Here is a 24,256-nt window from a genome sequence, read left to right on the forward strand (position 1 = left end):
TAAAGGGAGGGGTGGCATTCCGTTTTTAATATTGCTTAAAATGTGCAGACTCAGGGGGCTAGATGAGCAGAAAGGTTAGGGCTCTGAAGGCATTGATGGATTGGATGGCTATTCACACACTGATGTGCACTGTACAGAAACACTCCAACTGGAGATGCTCAAGAAGAGCTTTTTCTACTCATTTTCTTCTTGAAACAAGTGTTTCTATAACTACTCAGCCTCAGCATTCCCATTCTGTGTGTGTGGAAGCTTAATTACCTAACATAAATACTGGGTTCTGGTTTGGAGGTCTAGACTTTGAAAATTAGATACTGGACTGCCAAAATCTAGTACTAGGTCTGGTTCTTTCTCTTCTTAGGCGTTTGAACCTGCATCGTTGTCCCTACAACACATGTGGAATACTACAGCAGTGCTGCAGTCAGCAGGACCCGTTAGGGCTTTTGCCTGCAGGACCTAGTGACTGACATTGCTTCAGTGCCTGCATCGTGATAGAACTCAGGCATACAGTAGGGGCTAAACCACAAAAGAAGCAGCATATCTCTGCTGAGAATCGTTTTCTTTCCTTCTAATGGGGAATGATAGGGACTGACTACATTGTCCTGCAAGTCTACACTGACTAAGTGAAATACAGAGACCTTTGCTGTGAAATGTAAAAATGGTGAATAGAACAAGACATGTACATACACAAATGGAGACTTTCGAGAGACATATGCGTAAGTCCCCTTCTAAAAAAAAAGTAAAGGCCAGCTGTAATAAAGCATTTAAAGATTAATGAGCTTTTTAAAGATTGAATTTTAAAGATTTAATCTTTAAAAGATTAATTACCTTTTTTCTAGAGAAATGGAGAATCTAGAATCCCAAAGCAGTGTATCTAGAGTATGGTCATCTTATAATGGCACCACAGCAGTCAGGGCATAGAGCTGGCATACCACTGAGACAAACAAAAGGAAATTTTAAATGTGTGTGTACTAGTAATCTTGATTTTGTTAAAACTTGATCATTCTGCAGGAAAAAACCCTAGATAGCTCACGTGAGTAACAAGCTAAAATGAGAAGCATGCTCCACAGCTTAGCATCTGACACCCCACAGAAGTAGGTAATGTTGCATGTTCTGGGTTCTAGCTTCAGGCATTCCTGTGTATTCTAAATTCATCAGTTACTGGATAATATAAAAGCCCCAGGCCTGGCAGTTGTAGCTCAAGCCCAGAAGTCCCCCCTCACAGTTAAGTGCTTTACCTCTTAGAATCATAGAATCATAGAATAGTAAGGGTTGGAAAGGACCTTGAGATCATCTAGTTCCAACCCCCCTGCCATGGGCAGGGATACCTCACACTAAACCATGTGGCCCAAGGCTCCATCCAACCTGGCCTTGAACGTTGCCAGGGATGGAATATCCACAACCTCCCTGGGCAACCCATTCCAGTGCTTCACCACCCTCACTGTAAAGAACTTCCTTATATCTAGTCTAAACTTCCCCTGTTTAAGTTTGAAGCCATTACCCCTTGTCCTACCACTGCAGTCCCTAAGGAAGAGTCCCTCCCCAGCATCCTTGTAGGCCCCCTTCAGATACTGGAAGGCTGCTGTGAGGTCTCCACGCAGCCCTTTCTTCTCCAGGCTGAACAGCCCCAACTCTCTCAGCCTGTCTTCATAGGGGAGGTGCTCCAGCCCCGTGATCATCCTCGTGGCCCTCCTCTGGGCTCGCTCCAACAGCTCCATGTCCTTTTTATGTTGAGGACACCAGAACTGTACACAATACTCCAAGTGAGGTCTCACGAGAGCAGAGTAGAGGGGCAGGATCACCTCCCTTGACCTGCTGGTCACGCTTCTTTTGATGCAGCCCAGGATACGGTTGGCTTTCTGGGCTGCGAGCGCGCACTGAAGCCGGCTCATGTTAAGCTTCTCATCAACCAACACCCCCAAATGCTTTTCTGCAGGGCTGCTCTGAATCTCTTCTCTGCCCAACCTGTAGCTGTGCCTGGGATTGCCCCAACCCAGGTGTAGGACATTACACTTTGCATTGTTGAACTTCATGAGGTTGGCATTGGCCCACCTCACAAGTGTTTCCAATTATGCCAATGCTCCCAAACATTGTTCTGGTTTCTTATGGTTGATTATCATATGGTTTATTTCAGGTAATTTGTGCCGTTGCACAGGATACCGGCCAATTATAGACAGCTGCACATCTTTTGCTGGGGTAGGTCAATATTTTCAAATGTGTTACTTATTTTGGTACAGTTGGTGGTACCTGAAAGGGCTATTCCTCCTTGAAGTACCTACCTGGAATCTAGCTTCATTTGGAAGTTATTTTTGATTGAACCTTTGGAAAATCTGCCTCTTTTAGTTTTTAAATGTGCTGGGCACTTACAGCTGCCACTGCCTTAGGTTTACATGTACCCTTGCAATGCACTTAAGAATCCTTCGCATCAGTTCCAATGACTTAATTCAGTCACCAGCGAAGTAATTTTGATTTCTTTCCATTTACTTTATGGATACTTGGGTACCCAAAGGAAACTAATTCCATGGGGCCCTATGGTTTAAGGGGTCTTCTGGAGCAACTTCAAACGGCTGAACAAATCTGCTTTGGAACAGGAAGAACCAAAAGATTTACAAATAAATCACAAAGCTGCCTCTTTGTTTTTATAGAGTAGGATATGATTTCTTTAGGAACCAACATGTTGCCAGCTCAGAGGAACTGGACAGTGTTGCTTGGATAAGGAAGAATGTGTATGTACATCTTCTACAGGAGGTCAAGTAAGTTACATTAGATTTTTTTTTTCTTTTTTTTTTTCATTATATCCTGTTTGCTTTTATAAAATTTGTAGAAAGGGACCATCTTGAACTATGGCAGCAGCTACTTTTCTGCCCTTGGGCGTTCAGTCCAAACTGTTCTCTATGCTCTGTGTTCTTGGTGCTGCAGAAAGGTAGCACATCTGCATTGCTGTGTAGTCATAATGTAGACAGGCTTGACCTATTTTCCAGTGAGAAAAGTGACATTTTATCTGAAGTCTCTCTTCCATATTCCAGTAACAGGCAGTGACATTTTCCAGTGAGAGTGTGGATTTCAATATTAGATGTTTAAGTCTACTTTGTTTTGTGAGGAAGAAAACTGTTGATCAGAGACACCTTTCTCAAAAAAGCTGGTCTTGACTTGAAGTTGAACTCCCTTGTCAGAACTTCCGCAGCCATCAGCATGGCTTATTTCCGTGTGCTTGAGACACCAACTCTGAATTTCTGAAGATGAAACAAAGCTATTCCTGTGCAATGTCAGTACTTGTAAAGCCTTTCATAAGCATTACTGTGTGTTAGTGTTTCCAGGATCTTCAGGGAAGAAGTGTCTCATTCTTCTGCGTTCTACAGTAATTGATATATATTGGCATTGCTTAAGAAAACACATTGTATTGCTCTATGTATGCACATTCTAAAATCACAAGTCACCTCATTTGTGTTTCTTCTGGCAAAGGTTCCACAATTATTATGTATAAGGGTACACAGAAGGCCTTCAGAAAGGTCCTGCATTCCCTGTATGTATTTCAGAACTTGCCTTCATCCATGGGCAAGAAGAAGCTGTAGTGCCCTAATATGACTCCATCTTGCTTCATGATGAAGAATTGAACTCCTTGGATAAATTTGCTCTGATTGAAAAACTTTAAGAATCCTCTAAAGTAAAATGTCTTTGGTGATTGGAGGAAAGATTCTTTGGACAGTGAAAAACCTTAGAGCCCCAAGGAGTGTAACTGGATGCGTATATATGTTTGTGCATGTGTGTATTGTCTCTGCCCTTTAAGAACTGAAAATTGTTGGCCGGCTGCTGCCAAGGTTGTTTGAAGCATGAATCTGGCAATGCAGCCAGTTACGAAACAGCACTTACATTGGACGTTCTCTTATTTGGCTTTCACTGGTTTGCATTCCTTGAGGTGGCTTTCATCCAAGTTAAATAGCTGGTGCCAGATTGTTGCGAAGAGCAAGGGAGACCTAGAAACTTTTGCCATTTCATCAAAGTCAGTCAGTAGAGTAGGCCATCCAGAACCAGATCTTACAGTTACCATAGCCAGGACCTCTGTGCCCAGAGATAATGACTGTTTAGGGAAGGGATGAGAGACTTCAGACTAGGATATGTCAATCTTTTTTCCTATTCAATATATTTGAGACCTATTGCTGCCTGAAAATAAGTCAGCAAGGCAGAAAAAGCTAAACAGTGCTGATAAACATGGCACATCCAGATTCTCCCTTCACATAAGCTCCTGAAAGCTCAGAAGATGCATAGCCTCACAAAAGGCTATGCAGAAAAAAGACATCTGTAAACAAGTAGAAAAAACTAATTTTTATAGTGTACTGTCAGCATTCAGTTCTTGCAGTGCTTATGCAAGGGTAGAGAGGCTCTCCTTAAGTCCAAGTCTTTCCGATCAGAAGGACCTGCTACATTGTTTGTTGTCATGCCAAACTCTGTCAGAAAGCTCCTTAACAGACCCAGTTTAGGGAAAGAACCTAACTATACCATCCAGCACTGCATTTTCCTACAGTAGAAATTTCCTACATTTCACCCAATGCGGCTGCTATATGTTTGCTATGACCAGTTTCAGGAAATACTGTAAGATCTTTCTTGAGGCTTGATCTACTTTAAGCAAAGGCTTGGGAGTTACTAGTATGATAGTCTCCTGTCTTTAGAGTAGTTTGTGAACAGGTAGAGCTAAACATTAAAAATCAATATGGGCATCTTGAATTTTTGAATGCAACTCACCATATAAAGTATCAAAACTCAATGTCACCTATGGAAAGAATGTCATCTGTTGACAAAGACTTGCCACTTACTCTGAATAGATACATTTTTCCCCCTTCCTACCCTTTCCCAAATTTCTTTGCAGATTCATTCAGGTCTTTGCAATCCAGAAGAATTCCCACCCATGGATCCAACACAGGAATTTATATTTCCTCCTGAATTAATGGTAGGTCTTACTGACATTTGTTATCATGCAGCATGACTGAGTTTCTGCAGATGTTGAAAACTTGATGTTTTTGTTAAGTTAAAAGATCTATCCTCAGATAAACAGAGAAGATCAGTTTTAGTCAAACTTAATGAGGCATTTTAATGTGGATAATCTATATGTGTCATTACTAGAAATAGCTGGTATTTTCAAAAAAGAAATTGTTTGTCACTTCAGAACCAAAACTGTGTTTCTAGACTTTTCCCAGAAGAACTCCTTAATCGGAATCATTTTATTTTGGAACGGTTGGCCTTTTTTGTGGAATACAGTATTTTCCTTGAAAGTTCCCAAATGAGCTTCTCCATCTTTTCTGTCTTGTAATTCTCTGTTGGATTCAAGTGGCCGCAGGACCCATTGTTTCCTTCCAACTGGTACATAGACCCTGGCAACCTGAAACTGGATTTACATCTGGGAACTGCTGCAGGTCCACACAAAAGGCAAAGGACTTGGCGAAGAAAGAAGAGGGTTTACTGAAGTAGTTATTGGAGAGTCACAGAAGGACAAATGGAAACCAGCAAGGAGGTGTCATGGTTTAAGATGAACCCAGGACAGGAGGATATGCCCATGATCTGCAGAGAGAGGCATGAGAAAAGAGCTGTGAAAATGGTAGTGCAGGATTTACCCAGACCAGACTAAGTAGACTCCAAGCAGGCAGGTCCAGGCTGGTTTTTAAATCCTCACTCATGTTTCAACAGCTTCTTGAGAAATTCCTTGTTTGCACTCCTTTTGCAAATATTTGTGGGCACTTCTTGCTGCTGTTACATAACCACCTACCTCAGAGGCACGAAAGTTCATTTGAATTCAGGGAAAGCATGGCATGGTTCTTTGATTTGTTACTGCATTACAGCACACTATTTACTGCTTTACAAACATTGGTCATAAATTACAAGTTCCTTCTTTAATGATTGCTCTTCAAGACCAGAACATGTATAGGCAGGCATAAGCTCCTTTATGAAATTGTGAAGTGGAAGGCAGGTTTGTCTTTCTGCTACTTGACCTGCCTTTGAGAGACTCATGCTTTAAGAACACAGGTATTACATGGCTATTTTGCAACTTCTATACTTGGATTAAAGATCTTGGCTAAACTTCTGCTGGTCAGCCAGAAAGGAGGTGCTGTCATCTGCTCTACATGCTTAGACTGAGCTGCCAGGACAGTGAACTTTTCCAGGCTACACAAGGTTTTTAACATGACCTTGATTGATTATGCTGAGCTTGTTCAAATCCCATTGGAATCTGTTTCAAGCCATCAGTAGATTTAAACAGGTTTGGCATCAGGCTCCATGTTTAGAAATTAAACCTGCTTGGTGATTACACTTTAAATGTCTGGAGTACTAGAGTAAAGCATATGAAATGCAGCTGTGAAGATATCTAGGCAGTAATACTTAGTGACAAATTCTTCTCTGGCAGGAAGGATGCCCACACTGCTAAGATTATGACTGGTTCCACAGAACATAGCTCCTTTTTCGTGTTTCAGACATGTCTTTCACCTAGAAGGCCAGTCCATAGTTCTTTGGCTTGTCCACTGGTCTGTTTGTTCATTGCATTGTCTGCAGACAGGTGTTTCTCAGTGATTGCTTTTGCGTTTTTTGAAACCATGATTCCACACGGCACTTGTCAAATATGGAAAGAACATATATGGTAGTCTCAGGGGAAAATAAGGATATATTTACTCTTGTAAGACAGGAGGTGCCTGAAAAACACTTTGATTAAACAAAAATGTAAATACCGATCAACCATCCCAAGGAGACAGTAATTGTGAAAAGATTAGACCTTGCAGACAAATTGGAAAGTAGGTAGTTTAATTTTAAAAAGATGTTTTACATACTGTAGAAATTATTTTGGGTTTAGTAAAGTGAATACAAGACACTCAGTAAATGGGGATGCAGTGATCTCCCTGACAAAGAGAATGCATTTCTTACATTCTGTCACAGATGCAGTGAGATTTTGGCATCCTCATTTCCCACAAAGTCCGGTCATATTGCTTTACTGTTTACATCACATACAAAGGGAGTCTTTCAGGATCATCAGAGCAGGAGAAGGGAAAACATAAGACTAATTGTCTCCTACCACTCATTTAGTCTGTCTCTTACCAGAGACAGACTTACTTATTGCTTACTTATTGCTTACTTAGCGCTTACTTAGCAATACGGTGGTTTATATTGATATTAGTCAAAATTACCAAATCTTTGTAATTTCCACCACAGAGAATGGCTCAAGAGCAGCAAAGAACAACTTTGGTTTTCCATGGCAAGAGAACAACATGGATTTCTCCCCCTAGCCTGAAGGAGCTTCTGGAGCTGAAAGCCAAGTATCCAAAGGCACCCCTGGTTGTGGGAAACACCAGTGTGGGTATGGAAGGATAAAAGATCTTTTGACCAAGGGAGTACATTATGCAGTAGGCACATAATCTTGCATTTTATCTTCGGAGGATCCTAAAAAGGATGTGGCATTTGTTTAGTAATATACCCCCATGGTGCAGGACTTGGCAAAGTGTCAAAATGGCAAACATCTTAAGTCTAAAAACTTCAAGTTCTTTCACATGAAGGAAAAGGTCTCTGTTGTCATCAGATCAGCCTCCAAAACAGCCACTGCTCAGTAAAGAGGACTACCATAGAAAGCCTGAGGTTTACAATAAGAGAGGTCATGAGATAATCTAGTTACTAGATGTATAAATTAGTTTGGGAATATTTTTTTTAAAAGACATTGCACAAGAAGAGAACAAAGGAAGCGCAAAACGTATGTAGCTCATATGGAAAGGTGGAGTGAGTAGCTAGAAACATGATGAAGCAGGTGTGAAATTGTGTGAAGCTCTGAGGCGAGAGGTGAAATATGAATGCAGTATAGGAAAGGACCAGAAACCAGTTCAGAGGAGCGAGGAGCAAGAGTCAGGAAAGAGAATATTGGACTTAGGACTTCAGATCAGCCTTTGGACTGCAGAAAGAAGCAAATGAAGTGGGCCTTGTAAAAGCAGTAAAATGTGATATTCAAGATACTGCACAACAAAAAACATAAGACTTTGAAACTACTTGGTAACAGTGTTTTTTAAGTTTTCAGTCTCTGTGTCAAGGAATATGGTTAATTCTTAAACAGATCTCTAATCATACTATCATGCTTTGCTTTTCAGGACTCAAAAAAAAATCACCATGGTACCTATCATCCAATCATTCTGCATCCTGTTAGGATTCCAGAAAGGCATGTTGTGAGTAGCACAAATAATGGTAAGTCTCCAAGTTACCTCTACTGATGGTACAAGCAGCAGTGACTGAATTAACTTGGGTTTTATATTTTGACACCAGAAGCTGTTAGAACTGTTGACTTTCATTCATGTGGAATGTTTTGGGTTTTTTCTCTCTGTAGCAGTCATTTCACAAAGTCTTTTAACCAACATGTCAGCTCACCTGTGATCTGGACATGATGGGTGGTGACGAACAATTTATGAAACTGTTCTGCAAGAATGCATTTGTTCAAATCTCAAATTTCTGTAGACAGCAAACATAGGGGAAGGCCCCAAGTCAGCCTTCTCTTTTTTATGTTTTCACCAGCCCACTTCCTATCACAACCATTGATCTAACAAAGTCCATAGAACATTGGTTAGGCTAGAGCTAGATTTTCAACACAAAATATTCAGACATAAATTTCCAATCAAAAAAAATCACAAGATTTTCTTCGGAGTGGCTGGTCTGGGTTCTCAGCTAATAGGAATTATCACAGATGCACTGACATCACACGGGCTGTGCTAATGTCCATTGGTTAAGAATCCAGTCTGGTAGATGCATCAATTCCATGAGTGGAGGCACTACAGCTGTAGCAAAAGAATGAATGCAGCATGTTCCCCATGGGAAATCAAGCTGTTAAAAAATAGAGAAATTAACATTTTGATACAGTTTCTCTCCTCATGTTCTCCTGGCTCCATGATTTATAGCAATTGCTGAATTATAAATATTTTCAAATTATTATGCTAATATCAGTGCAACTCTGCATTAAAGTAGATCCGTCAGTAAAAGACTACCCTAGAACATGGCCCCTTTGTTCAGAAAAAAACCACTACACAACACTTGAAGACTTCTCTGCAGGCTTACTTCAGTGTTCACTGAAGTCCATGGCAGTGACTTTTCTGATACTACTGGAAGTGTGATCAAGTATTTGCAGCTCAGTCTTGGAAGATTTGAACAATTTGGTCATCCTTCATCTTAATGAGTCAACTGCTGTTCATTTCTTTGGGGATACACAGCATAAAAAAGGGATGTGCATTGGTGTGCACAAATATGCAATGTATATTCTTCAGGTATGTGTTTATACTAGGAACCATCACTGAATAATCAAATAATATTTGCATTTCTTATTGCATGTAATATAAAATACATTTTGCTGCTGTTCCTCTTTTTCATCCTGCTGACAAAATCTGTGCACAAAAGCAAATCTTTAAAGGCCTTCTCAGCTATATATTGCATTTATATTGTGGCCCTATGATTTCAGTGTTTAAACTCATTTCATTTCAGGGCTAGTAATAGGAGCTGCCTGCTGCTTGGCCCAGCTCAGAGATATCCTGATGGAGGCAGTCCCAAAACTTCCACAGGAGAAAACAAAAATCTACCAAGCTCTCTTGCAACACCTGAGAACTCCAGCTGGAGAACAGATCAGGAGCATGGTGGTATGTATTCAGCAGTGACAGTAAATAAACCAACACTACAGACATATATGTGTGAATGCCACTTATATATATGTGGAGAAAATCTGTGTGAGGCTGGGATCATGCTTCATAAGGCTAAATAGTTAAAAACATCACAAAAGTTTTGTGAAATAATTGGGAGTCCTACACTAGTTTATCAGGTTCAAATATGCAGAGAACTGTAAGCAAAGAAACTCCTGCTGTTCCTGCTCACTGGTTAAGCAGAGAACTGGAAGAGGTGGGCAAAGAAAAGTGGGGATCTCTTATAAGGTACTGTACACCAATCATACTTTAGCTTGACTATCAACACATAGCTGTTTACCCATCATATATTAAGCATCTCTGATCTTGTCCCTGATTTTCCTTTAAAATTTTCTTCTCTCAATACCTTGTATTTCTTCCTCCAGCTAAGGGAATGGGCATCTCTTTGGGGGGAAGTGGGCAGAAAAGTAAATCTGGTCTCTCTCAACAGAAATTGTATGAGAAAAGACTTTCAAAGGGAAAAATAAACTAAATCACATTGAAAAGTACAAAGGTAGAAGTTCAGTTAAGATTGAACAAAACAAATACAAGTTCTTCCAATAGGCCTTTAAGTGAATAAAATGGGGTTATGATGCAGATCCCTGTTACATGTAAGAAGGGCAAGCCTGAAAATAACTTAATTTTTTGTTAAAGTCTTTAGGAGGAAACATTGTAAGCAGGGGATCAACATGGGACTTGAACCCAATCTTATCAGTTGGCAAATCTGTCCTCGCCTTGGCATCAGAAGGTAAGCTTTGGACCCCCTGCCAAATATCTTTGCCAGATGGGCAGAACGCTGCAACAGAGAATATGGATATAGGTAACAATTTTCAAGTGAAACACTACTGGCATCTCCTTGATCAATTAGAATGGTACATGTTGCTGAATAGACAACATTATCTTGGTATTTGCCTGTCATTTTAACTGGCAAAAAGTGTCTGCCAGCAGGAAACAGTCTTTCTGTTTCACAAGACAAAAGGAAACATCTAGCAATCTCATGAAAGTGAGGTGAGCAGGCCTGAGAGGTAGAAAGGTCTCCTTTCTGCACTGCCTCTGGCTATATTGCTCCATTTATCAGACAGGTTAGCTTTATCTTGTAACTCCACTATTGTTTGCTTTTACTGCTTATGTCTCTCTCATTTTAAGAAAAACTTTAGTTCATTCTGTAGGGTAACGCACCTAAGAAACTTCTCTTGAAGTCGCTGGTACTTTTGTGCATATGTGTGTGTGTGTATACATGTGCATCATGTTTAAATAACACTTCCAGTAATCAAGATCAAGCAAGTGCCATCCTTGTCACATAAAATCTGTGGGTACTTTGGAAAATCTTGGCAACAGTTTCTACCATCTCTGAACTAAAGATGTACAGGGCTGATTCTCCATCTCAGTAGAGTGCTTGGTAATTTCTTAAAGGCTTATTGTGCTTTAGTGATTTAATGGTCTAAGAGCTTTTGAGCAGAAACAGAATAGCCATATTTGAATTTCAGTCAACTGATTTTCTGAATGTTATTGCATTTGTAAGATATACATTTTCATGTATTTTATGTTTGAGGAGGATCTTTAGCATTCATATAGGGAAATGTATTGCACTTAACATGTATCATAAGATTAGCCTTTCCTCTCAAAGGCTAGATCTGGAATGGACTGTACCGAGGCCATATTGCCCTTAATATATTCTTTTGCACAGATTCAATGAAATTTGAATCTGCAATGCAGAAATGTTTCCTTCCTGCTCAATGTTCAATAACAGTCTACAGTTTTCTCCAACAGATGGTGAAAGACAGATTCTTTTAAATGATCAGTTTCTTGCTGGCTGTGAGAATGCAGATATAAAGGCCAAGGAGGTCATTGTTTCTGTTCTCATCCCATACGCTATGAAGATAAGACCCTGATGTTTCAGAGGTTTCATTCAGGTTCTTCTGTCGTTACTAGGAATACTTTCATTATTTTCAGAAGGCAGTGAAAAAGCAGGTTACTACTGCTTTGGAAGTAGTTAAGAAAGTTATGGCATCCCTCCATTACCTCTTCCACTTCTTCTGCTTCTTTGGGCCTCTTACTCTTTTTTCTCTGCTCTTAAACGTGCACTTATGCCCCTTCCAGACACAGAAATTTGGGCTGCCTAAGTATTTTGAGGAAAATTGCCATATTGTCACAGTTTTCAGCAATAAAGCTCATTTCTGACTTCTTCTCGCTAACTAATTAGCAATTTACACTGAAGAGTCTTGAGCTGCCCTTGCAACTCCTGACAAAATAAGGTCCTAACTACTGTGACCAAAGGTGGCCGTATGTGGTTTTAGGGTGCTAGGGGCAGAAGAAAGGGTGTCATTGTTACTGTGTTCTAAGATATCCCTTTAGTGGATGTGAGGCAAAGTACAGGGCAAGTAGAGGAAGACCCAGCTACAAGCTAGTGTGTTGTGATTGAAGTCAGTGAGGGAGTGACCACAGGAGTCTGCCAACCTTGACATCAGAGGGTCTGTCCCCAGAATAGCTGCCTACTGCAATCCCGCGTACTAAACCTATGTGGCCTCATGCTGGAGGAGTGCTTCTGTCCATGGCGGCAATGGCAGGTTTCCCATGAAAAACAAGATTCCTATGAGCTCAGAGCCTGCAAAAGCATGATCTTGTGTTGGCAGGAGCAACAGTGCTTCTGCTGCCCAGAAACTTTGAGCCTTAATGGTGATTTGAGAGACAAACAGCCTGGGAGAGAAAATTAAGGAGGAATGGGTTAGTTCCCTCCACAAAATAAAAGAAAAAAGAAATCCCAACCTGCTTTGTCCAGTAACAAGTTGTGCCACAGAGCAAAGGCTATCACAGAGGGTATTTCAGAGTCTTACCTTTCAGAGAGAGACAGTCGCACCTAAGAACAGCAGAGGTGGAGACAACAAAATGAACAAAAGAAAACAGCACTGCATGGAAACTCAAAAAGCCACTTCGAAGAGCAGGAAAATTATCTGTCAGCCATCTCATGGAATAACATATGAGATTAAGCAGCCTCACCAGAGGAAATTAACACTGTTTTGGGAAGAGGCTGCTTCTGCCACTCACTTTTGTGCTGAATCGCCTTTTTGATTAACTGCTGACACCATGAAAAGGCACATGCACACTTTTTTTGCAAGACTTGTCAACAGAAAGTGCAGATGGGACCCTGGCTGTCAGTTTTCCCTCTCTCTCCTGTCAGCTGCTGGCTTTTCATTTTGGGTAGCTTGATGTGAACATTGCTTCAGCGACGCAATCTAAATCCTGTTCAAAGGATTTGCCATCTCTGACAAGACCCACTGTAAAACGTGTAATCCTGGGTTTCACATTTGTCATGAGAATATCACATACTCATAGTGTCAGATCTTACCTGCTAACCTCTACTTTAAAAGTTTTGTGCAGTCTGAAGCTGAAGTTTCTTTCTGGGGCTACAGTTCTTCAAAGGTCTCATCTGTGCCTGATTGTGAAAGAAACTTCTATTATCTTTCAAAATATGTGAATTTGTCCCCAGAACAAAACATTTTTGACAATAGGAAACCCAACTGCTTCTAGTGCCTCCCTCTGTAAATGTCATTACCATAGCATGAAATGTAAAATCTCTGAGTGTAAAATCTTCACAAAATCAGGTTCCTCAGCACAATGGGGTCTCCATGTCCACAATTTTCTAAGCTGGAATTTCGAAGAACATATCAGCCATATATGAAGTGGCTTATTCCAGGACTGCTTTTCCAGCACTCTGAAGTCATTAAACCACTGATAAAATTTAAAATTTGGCATGTTTTCTTACACATAGATAACCTCAAATAATGTCCCCTCTTAGAATGTCTGTCTATGATTAGCTAAATACTTCAAGAAAAATGAAAAGTTCACCTGAACCAGTAATTCTAGCAAATGTTCTTAAAAAATATTGCTTTATTTGGACAATGCTAAAAATTAGAATATAAAGAATAATAGGTTTTCTTTCAGTCAGTTCCTGCCACTGATGGCATTCTTCTTTCTTTCTTTTTCCCCATTAGGATGACTTTATTTCAGCCTTCAGGCAGGCTGAAAGTCAGAAAAATGCTTTTTCCATAGTAAATTCTGGAATGAGACTCCTCTTCAGTCCAGGCACAGATACCACTGCAGATCTGAGTATTCTGTACGGAGGCATTGGCTCAACCACAATCAGTGCAAGAAAGTCCTGCAAGAAGCTCATAGGAAGGTACTGGATGTTGTAATGCATTTAAGCAAAATGCAGGAGTCATGGTGTGATGCATGGGGTCTGTTTGATTCTGCCAGTGGAGATCCCATCATAGACTCTCACAATCTGTATTTGACCTGTGGTCCCTAACAATAGGTTATTTCTTGATATAACTTCTGCTGATTCACTTATAACTTCCCACATACTTCACAATAGCTTTAACTGCCTTTTAATTTTGAAGAAGTGTGTGCTCATGTTAGTCTTTTTTTCTGCCAGACAATGGAATGATTAGCTGCTGAATGAAGCTTGCAGACTGGTGCTGAATGAAATTTTTCTCCCTGCATCAGCTCTGGGTGGAAAAGTAGAATATAGAAGAACTCTGCTTGTCAGCTTCCTTTTCAGATTTTACCTGGAAGTGTTACATGGTTTACATCAGATAGTAAGGACTGGATGAAAATTGCATACCCACATCAGCATACAGGCTGCAGGAAAACCCTGCTTTTTTAAAGATTAAGGGATGTGAGAGGGAAGGGTAAAGGTGCTAGGCTCAGGGGAAAACTCACATTTTAGAAATAAGGGGCTGCCAACACTGCTCTGACCTTCCTTTCAGTATCCCTTCAGATATACTGAGCTCTCACAGGAGAGGATGAGTGCTTTGGAATTGCTACAAAGTGGTGTTCCCCAGGGTGTCCAAATCTATCAGGTGAGGTGTGTTTGTAGCTGGAACTGCCACAGACCCTCTATTTTAATGAATATTTTGCACTTCTATTTTTTCATTCCTAAGCCTCTACTAATTGTAATGTGAAGCTGCTGAAACAGTTGACCCTGTGAGAAGTCTTTTATATTTTCATAGATTTCCTGTCTTTCAGGGTGCAGGTGCACTCATCGCTCTCAAGGTGTTCTGCAGTATCGGGCTGTCCTGTTTTCAGGTGAAACAGGAGCACAGCTTCCAGCTATGCAAGAGGTCAGGAGAATTTAGCTAAACAGTCCAGTGGGCCTCAGTACAAATGGAATATCCTACTGCAGCATCTCTGTGATTGTTCAAGCCTTAAAGATTTATTTGCAAAGCTATAGTATGAAGGGGAGAGGTGGTTGGCATGTGAAAAAGTTTTTTTGGTAGAAGATTTTTATTAAAAAAGTATTCAAATTTCATCAAGAACTTTCACCTGTATTTTTCTTTTGTTGCAAAATTGAAAAACTTTTAAAATCAAATTTTTCTTATCAGTTTTCCACCAAAAACTTTAAGCATCGGTCAAAAATTTGTCTTGTTCTCCTTTAAGAGGTTCAGTAAAAGCCCAAACAAAACATAAATGTTGGAAGATGTTCAGGATCCCTGATAATAGTTCACATTAACTTGAAGCAGACTATCAGCAATTCAACAACAGAGCACCAAAGCTGTATTATCATTAAGTGTGTCTGAAATGCTTTCAATCCCAGGCTGTCTTTGAATTTAACTAGCAAAAACCTGGATTAAACAATTTTTTAGTCTGGTCAGTGCTGGCCAGAATATTAATTTACCTGTCTCTTTAGGAAGATAGGCAAGAAGGAATTAGAGTGATCCCTGAATATAATTCTGATTTCAGATATGTTTTCTCCAAAGTAAACAATGTGAAATGTGGTTGTTTGAAGCAGTGGATGCTGAGGTCTGTAAAAGTGTGGCTTGCACAAGAATGCTATCAGAAGCAGTATGGACCCAGCAGACAGACTAGCTGTAAGATCCAGAAGATTTTAGTTCACCTTTGTCTGCCATGGTTCCACTGTGTGAACTAGTCATTTTGTCCCGTTTATCATTGTTTATTCTCAATTTCCCCCCCTTTTTATTTGGTGCAATATTTCTGCAGAAGACACTGCCATTACTAGAGATGTGAATGGTATCTAATGCAGTGTATTTCTCAGACCTCTGTCAGGGCACTGTGATGCCAACATAGCACAAATTCTAAAACTAGAATTAGCCCTTTATAATGTGTCCCACAAATATTGTCATGAATTCTAGATGGTTTCCACGGGGATTTTATGATCACAAAATATCCTCAGAAGATGTTTGAGTAAAGCTTTCTGTAATTGCTGTTCTGACTTGGGATAATGTGTTCCTATTCTGCAGGATGTTGACCCAGGACAGTCTCCACAAGATCCTGTGGGCCGTCCCATTGTGCACCAGTCTGGTGTTAAGCATGCAACTGGTGAAGTTGCTGACATTGATGACATTCGTCCAGTGGATGGAGAACTTTCACTGGCTGTGGTCACCAGTATTAAAGCCCATGCAAAGATTATGTAAATAAGAAAAAACTATAAGCATGTAAGTATGTTAAGAAGTCCTTTCTATTCTTATTGTCTGATTTGGCAGTATTATGAGTTATGTATTACAAATGAGGTAAGAATTTCTTTACTGTGAGCTTTAAATAGAGTCAGATATGGGCAGAAGAGTCCATATTAATGCATTCACTCCTTTTAGTACAAAAAATGTAGAAAGAAAATATGTTCTTAGATTTTGTATGTACTGGAGCTAGATTTCAAAGAGCTGTTCTATGCCATGCATACACAGATGCCTTCCATTTATTTTTTCTCAACATGCTAATCAAGACTTTTACACTTTTCTCTCTATGTAGAGGTGTGTGGTGAGAATACCAAGTGGATTATGTTTCTATCTTGAAGTTCACTGAATTACTTTTGCTAGAGAGAATTGTACCATGTACTGTACTCATTTATGTGCATGTTCTACTTTCCAGATCAATCGATGCATCAGAAGCTCTTCAGGTGCCAGGAGTGGTTGATGATGTGACAGCAAGAGATATTCCAGGGGAAAATGGCAAGGATGAGCAAGCATATGCAGAAGACAAGGTACTTCTTTCTTCTGGAGGAGTGTCTGGACCTCTTGCTTTAGTTATTTACAAAAAAGGAAAGTGAGTTTGCAAGTATCATCTTCTTGCAATGAAATGACATGAAGTGCAAGAGCTATTAATGCAGTGCCAGCCAGACTGGGCTGAACAGAATTACCATTCCCCAGTGAAAAAAAAGTTCCCTTAAATAACTTGGGATTTAAATAAGCCAGCCATGATTCCTTAATTCCTGATTCCATAATTCCTGATAAACAAGTGATTGTAATGGATTCTTAGAAAGTATGAAATAGCCATAGCATTTGAGATTATTTCAAAGATGAAACAAAATAAGGATTGCCCAGCTAGAACCAATATGAAATTAATTGCCAGATTAAACACTAAATATAGCAATGGGAGGCAACACTGTTTCTTTTTGTTGAGCATCAACAGAGCTAAGAAATTTATAGGATCTATGCAGCCAGTGTGACTATACAGAATGTCCCAGGCCTCAGGCTGTACCCATCACAAGTGACACTGTTGTGGGGTATTTGCAGTGGGACAGGAATAATTCCTAAAGCATTGCTCTTACGTCTCTAGTCTTTCTTGCCTGGGTTTCTTTCATTTCTGAGTACAGGCAAGGAAAGTGGTCAGTGCCAGACAGGCTGTTACTTGGCACAGTATCTGGCCATCTTACTAGGTTCTTACTTATCCAGTATATTGGAGACTGGTCTTTTTAGATCTAGGACAAAATTGCTAAAAAATATTCAGAAAGTTTTAAGTGAGCAATTCCATGCCTCCAGGAGCCAAACTCCCAGCAGGAATAGGTGAGTATAGAACTAAATTTGAGATCTTGTATTTGCAGAAGTTCTAGAATCACACATCCTGCACCCAAGTTCTGAAAATTTTCAAGTCTGACAGGTTTTCAGTAGCAAGCAGTCTGATTTTGAAATATTTTCAACAGCTCTGAATTCCATTAACAGACATTTAGTATTTTTAATCTGGGGGAAGAAGAGAATTATATGAACTACAAAAAATGAAATAAACAGAAGCTCTCTGATGGTGGAATGACTCTCCTGGTCTTTCTAATACTTAGACACAACTGCCTATCCATCTGAAAAAGGATCCTATGAAAGATTGTGCTATATAAAAATCATATGACTTTCTGATTTACAATGAACTTGCTGTTTGTGGATGGTTTTTTTTCTTGCTGCAGGATGCAATAAAACATAATTCATACATTACTGAAGAAAGGAAAATAGAAAAAGGAGATATTGAGAAAGGATTCAAGTCTGCTGATGAAATCATAGAAGGTAGTTCATATATGTAGTGCATCAGGCAAGGGGAGGAGAGTTATGCTAGTTCAGAATCTATTTCCAGCTGGTGGCTGAATTTAAATTTCTATTATTTTCTTTAAAAAAAACCCAAAAAAACAAAACCTTAACTCTGTGGTTGATTTTTTCCCATTCACTGGGAATGAAGATGGAATGGTCACGTTTAAATGACGTTTACTATCACCTGCTAGCTCATGTTGACTAAACTCTACCATTTCTTTGTCTTAGAACTCAGCTAACTAAAATGAAATGCCCTAATCCTAGGACAAACAGTATAGCTAAATAAGGCTTTGTTTATGGGTGTTGGCTAACTTAACTTATCCCATTTTAAATTGCCTGCTTGATTTAGGGGTAATCCCAGAAACAAGAGGATCAGAGTAAATTCCTACAGTCAGCAATTTTACCATCTTCAAATAGCAAATGTGATCCAGTAGTCCCAGAGTGTACTCTGTGCATAAGTACCAGACCTGTGTTTAAGAAGCGTCAATGAAGAATATTCCACAAGCTCCTATTGTAGTTAGTTCTAGAGTTTATCTGTCCTTATAAGTATAATGCATTTTTCCTAATAAGTAATCTGAATCTCTCTTCCTGCAAACTGTAAAGGTTCACCCTCTAAACAGAGTCCTCAAAGAGTCCTTATCTTTTCCCCATAAGTCACATCTGCTAACCTTTATTGTTGTCACTGATCACTTCTCCATTATCTCTAATTTCACTATATCTGACTTCACTATGGTAATATTTCAGATTAGGTTTCACCAATGCCAAGTGGCATCTCCCAGAAATTCTGTATAACATTAGTATCACAGAATAAGATTAGGGTTGTGGTGTTATCAACTGTGGATATACAGTCAAATTGTAATCCCTGCTTCAGATCTTGTTCAATAGCGCTATCTAAAGTACTGACACTTAAGCCATACTGAACTTCATGCCATTGACTTCAGGCCATTTCTCCAGTGTAGAAAAACCACTTTCAAATCTCAATCTGTCCACTATTCTGTAAAGACCAGATTGTGCTTTCATCAGCATCTTTACCTACTTGAAACCTTTTGTTTGTTTGTTTCTATAGCAACTCTAGTTTTCTGTCCAGAATTCTTAAACCTGTTAGCTTTTAGTATATGGTTAGACATAGAGAATAGGCATTTTTAATATACTTTGGCAGGTAACAATTCTCAGTAAAATCCTGGATATTCACTTTTGCAGGAATTAGTGGCTTCAGCTTTAAACCTCCAGTCCAATAAAATTATGTGCTATGTGAAACGTGTTGGTGGAGCATTCGGTGGGAAGATTACTAAACCTTCACTCTGCTGTAATTGCAGCAGTGGCAGCCAACAAATAAGTTGGTTTCATCAAATGAATGATTTAACTAAAACAAACTAAAGATGACAAGACCGAATGAAAAAGGAACTTCAGTCCTGAACCCTACCTGGGGGTTATCTTGATGACATCATCTTTTTTCATCTCTTTGGCAGTAAATCTTGAGTAGAGGCTTGAAAGTTCTCTGGGCTTTTGGTAACAGTATTCACTTAGTCTCTGAGAACCAAAAAAAAGGCAAGGAGGCAGTTTCTCTCAGGGCTGAGCTCTACAAATCCCAAACAATCAAGCCTTTCCCAGGCACAGTGGCTTGAATTTCACTCTAGATATTCAGTGAAAGGATTTTTTTACCCTAATACATAGGTCTGCTCACATAAGCCCTTTGTGCCACAGCTCTCCTTTACTCTGGCTTACTTACCATGTCCTGTGTATGCTTTATAGAACTCGCATCTCCCTGTTGAGAAGCTAAAGAGAAGCTGCTGAAAAGGTCATTTCCTCTACTTTGTTTTTGTAGGGAAAAGAAAAAAAATTAAAAATCTGCTGAACCAGCCTAAACTCAGTCATGGTGGGTTAATAAGAAACTAAAACATAGAATGGATTGATTTATTGCCACCACTAGGAGTTTGGCCATGTACATGTAATGTTATTTGCAATCTGCATGCATAGGCTGTAATAAAGGTGGATTTTTTTATGTTCACTTTAGGACCGGGCGTCCACTTCATTTTGCCTTTGAAAGAAATATGGATATGCTAATCACTGGTGGACGGCACCCTTTCTTTGGAAGATATAAAGTGAGTGAGAGAAGATATTTTGCTCAACTATTGGGTAATAGTTTATTCTGGGGCAAATCAGCATAATTTCATTGACTAACAAGATGCAGTAAGAAACCAAATTCCTCCTCTTCTGAAATCCTAACTGAGCACCAACCTTGCCTCAGTCCTAAGAGCACCCTGACAAATGCTATGAATCAAACCAACAGCTATCACCTTATTCCTACAACCCAGGCAATATCCAGAAAAAGCATAAGCATCCATCCCTTTTCTTGAAAATACTGCTAACATCAGCACCACCCCATGTAAATCAGAATTGAATACAAGCCACTTCTCAGATATGAAGCCAGCAAGGTAATGCAAGATTCAGCTGGTAGCAAAACTCTTCCTTTTGACTTCTAAATCCTTACATTAAAAATAACTGGGTAAACAATGCCAGCACTGAAGTCAGCTTCGCAACTGCTAGTAGCAGGGGCAAAAATCTTCTTTTTGGTGTTGGTGTATAATTTAAGGACACTAAAACCCTCCAGGACAGGGTTTAGAGTTCAATATGGTTTGGGTAAAGAAGGCTGAGGAATTGGTTTTCCAATTGCAATAGCTCTTGCACGAGCTGTAGAGTTTGGCTGATGACTGTTTCTGTAACCTCAACCCTAACCTTTCCTTTACTTAAATGCAGTAACTGCAAAAAACTGCATGAATTGCTTAACTACATTAAGCAAAAAACACTCTCCCCATCAGTCCCTCTCTTCTTCTATCCATGTGGGTATGCAGGATTTAGCCAGCAATAATATTCATTATTTCTTATTTTCCTATCCTATCCAGACGTTGATTACAGAATATCATTAAGGAGGTACAATATTTCCTGTTAGGTGATACTGGACATAGAAAAATCAGATTTAAAAGTTCAATGATGACAGAGAGACAGTAAGTTTTATTATGTAGCCTATTATCATGAAGTTATTCCTTTACTTCCCCAAAACTGAAGGTCTGATTTTTCCCTCAGTAATTCTTCACACTGTTGTAATTCCTTTAAGTTAAATGCAGTTTCTCAGATTCAAACACAGTTTCTTTACTTAAATTGGTGTAAAACCCATCAGAACAACAGGTCTTCTAAGTATAGTTCTACTCTTCCTTAAAGTAATTATATCTCATTGGTGTCTTGAGTGTTTTTCACAAGTTTCACTGTCTTTTTAGAGGAAATTAAACCATTTGAACAACTATAACCTCTTATTACAGGTGATTGAATACATTGTGTTGAAAGTGGACAACGCGTATAATATCCCAAATCTCCAAGTCAGGGGCCATGCCTGCAAGACTGATTTGCCTTTTAATACTGCCTTCTGAGGATTTGGGTTTCCCCAAGCAGACCTGTTTGTGGAGGCATGTATTGTGGCTGTGGCAACCCAAACTGGCCTACCACATGAGAAGGTAAAAGAACTGAGACTGCCAAATAAAAAATGGGGTAACAGAATTCTAGGACCGAGACTGCTGGAAGCTCCTTATGCTTAAGCCAGCTCTTGTAGAACCGGACCCACCAATTTTACTTGGGCTGAATGGTACTTTATCCAGCACCTATGCATCCATGGAATACTACTGGATATAATACAGATGAGAGTGGAGAAAACTGGTCCAGGATCTGTTGCAAAATGACCACCACCATTAGTAGGACCAGTCAAAACAGTATAATCTCTTGTACTATGTGACAAGTTTTAGGTCACTTTGTGTATGTTCAGCTGTTACCTGCATCTCAGCCTCTCAGAATGAGACTTTCCATTTTTTCTATCCATCCATCTATCAACACTTTAGTTAGCTGGCTCCTGCCATCTCAGATACCAGGCTCACACTTTTAGTTTCTCTCCAGCCTTCACAGACAGTGTCCCAACAGTTTTAATTGTTGCCATTTTCCTCACCAATCTTCAAGAGCTATCCTTTCCTTACACACTGTTTAGTCCAATATAAGCTTTTCCCCTTCCATATGTGCCAACCTCTTGTATATTCAAAACAGTTTATAAATAATTTTAGTTTCCTAGGATGCCAACCATTATGTCTTTTCCCTATGTCTTTGAATCTTATTTCTCTCCCATTTACTTGCTCTCCTTTACCACATTTCAGGAAAGCTTTCAGACACACCTCTGAAAGACAAATAGTTTTTTAGCTTTATCTTCTGCTTTCACCAGTCTTATTTACAGTTTGAGTTTACCAACCTTCTTTGCATTGAGTAGTCCTTGTGAACAATCCCACTGACACCACTTAAGTTCACAGGCATTGGACGCAAGCAAAAATATCAGGCCATTTGAGCAGTGATTTCCTTAGAAAAAGGGACATGGCATTATGTTTAATATAGATAAGAATTATATTATTATTTCATTATTCATTATATGACATGTCATTATATATATAATATGTCAATATACTATAAGGCCATATTTATTTTCAGCACTGTGTAAATTTGCTTGCTGTTTAGGTTACGGAAATAAACATGTACAAAGGAGTTAACCTAACATCCTTCAAAGAAGAGTTTAATGCAGAGAATCTCTGGAAATGTTGGGAAGACTTTTTGGACAAGTCTGACTACTACAACCAAAAAGCAGTGGTGGAAGAATTTAACACAAAAAATTATTGGAAAAAGAAAGGGATTGCCATCATTCCCATGAAGTTTTCTGTTGGATTTAATGCAACTTATTTTTATCAGGTAATCCCTTCATAACAGTGCTTTTATGATCCAAGATCCTTACTTTTCTTTCAAAAAATAGAGGAAGTATAATCTCCACAAGAAGGAAAGAGAAAAGGATTCCAGCATGCTGGACTAGCATAAAATATCTACTGAAATATACTTTGTTTCAGAAAGAGTATCACTCTCTCTGCCTGATATCTTTACAAATGCTTACTCAGCATGAGATGGGACTTTGAGCAACCTGATCTAGTGAAAGATGTCCCTGGCCATGGCAGGAGGGGTTGGACTAAATGATCTTCCCTTGGCTGATGATCTTCCCCTGGACTAGATGATCTTCCTTGCATGGAAGGTCCCTTCCAACCCAAACCATTCTATGATTTTATGAGTATTCACCTCACAAAAATGATTGATTCCCATCATGCTGTCTTTGTCCAGATAAAAGCTAGGTAATTCACTGTAAAAATGTGGTACTTGGAATCTTCCATAATCTGGTCCATAGTAAGAAAAATTATCACTATTTATATTATCCTATAGGATATTTTATATTATCCTATAGATCAGATAGTACCATATATATGATGGGTTAAGCTCTACTACTGGAAATTTTTATGGCTCAGGATGGTGGTATTTCTGGGAAAATTTTCCTGTTCTGATGTTTTGGGGTTTTTTTTAAATTCATGCCTTGAACCAAAAATTCTTTCAAATGAGTTTCAGATTAAATGAACAAACATTGTTATTTGTTTATGAGGATACAATGCATGGTTCTTATGTCAGTTGTTTATCCATTTCTTGATTGTTTTTGTTCAAGTTTGTAGATAAAGAGCTCAGAGAAAGATTACTATATTTCGTCCAACAATGTTCTCATGGTAAAAAACATTGAATCTAGGAATCATAATTCATCTGATACAAAAGTTCAGAAAAAGGCATAAACGATAGTTACACTTCATCAAAACCTTCAAAATAAAGCTCAGGTATTGCATTGAATTTCAAAAAAATCTAGATCTAAATCTTAGAGAATAGATTTATTGTTTAATCTTGTCTCTGTCAGCTAAGACTCTAACTGACATCAGCAAAACGTTAGCTGATTGCAAACATCACAAGTTGGCGCCAAAGAGGTCGCATGACCATTATTTCTCAATGTAGAATTAATAACAAATAAAAAAATGTCCTAAAGGCACTGTATTTCACAACACCTCTCAGGCTCTACTGTTTGCTTTCCGAATGTTGGTAGCTGATTTCATTCTACAGCAAAATGTCTCTTTACAGAATTTCTAGTTTTCTTTCATATCCCCTTGTTCCTTCATAGCAGTGGATGGCTTGTATAGGATGGATTTCTTTCATCACCATCCACTGGAAAGTTATTTATTGCTGATTTTACCATGAATGAAAGTTCATTACTTCCATTCCCATTTGATTCTTGCATTTCCCATGTTTAAGATAGCTATTTATTGGCACAGGGCTGCACCAAAATACGAACAGAAAGTGAATCAGGTTCTAAGTCGTTCTCTTGACAGCCTGTAAGAGAGA

At 39.2% G+C, this 24,256-nt stretch overlaps 1 pseudogene; it reads left to right on the forward strand.

Annotated features, from left to right (window-relative positions):
- Nucleotides 1-267: 267 nt before the first annotated feature.
- Nucleotides 268-24,256, forward strand: part of LOC115608102 — a 34,805-nt pseudogene continuing 10,816 nt past the window's right edge.

Source organism: Strigops habroptila, chromosome 5 (assembly GCF_004027225.2).
Source record: "Strigops habroptila isolate Jane chromosome 5, bStrHab1.2.pri, whole genome shotgun sequence".
In the NCBI taxonomy this organism is placed as follows: Eukaryota; Metazoa; Chordata; class Aves; order Psittaciformes; family Psittacidae; genus Strigops; species Strigops habroptila.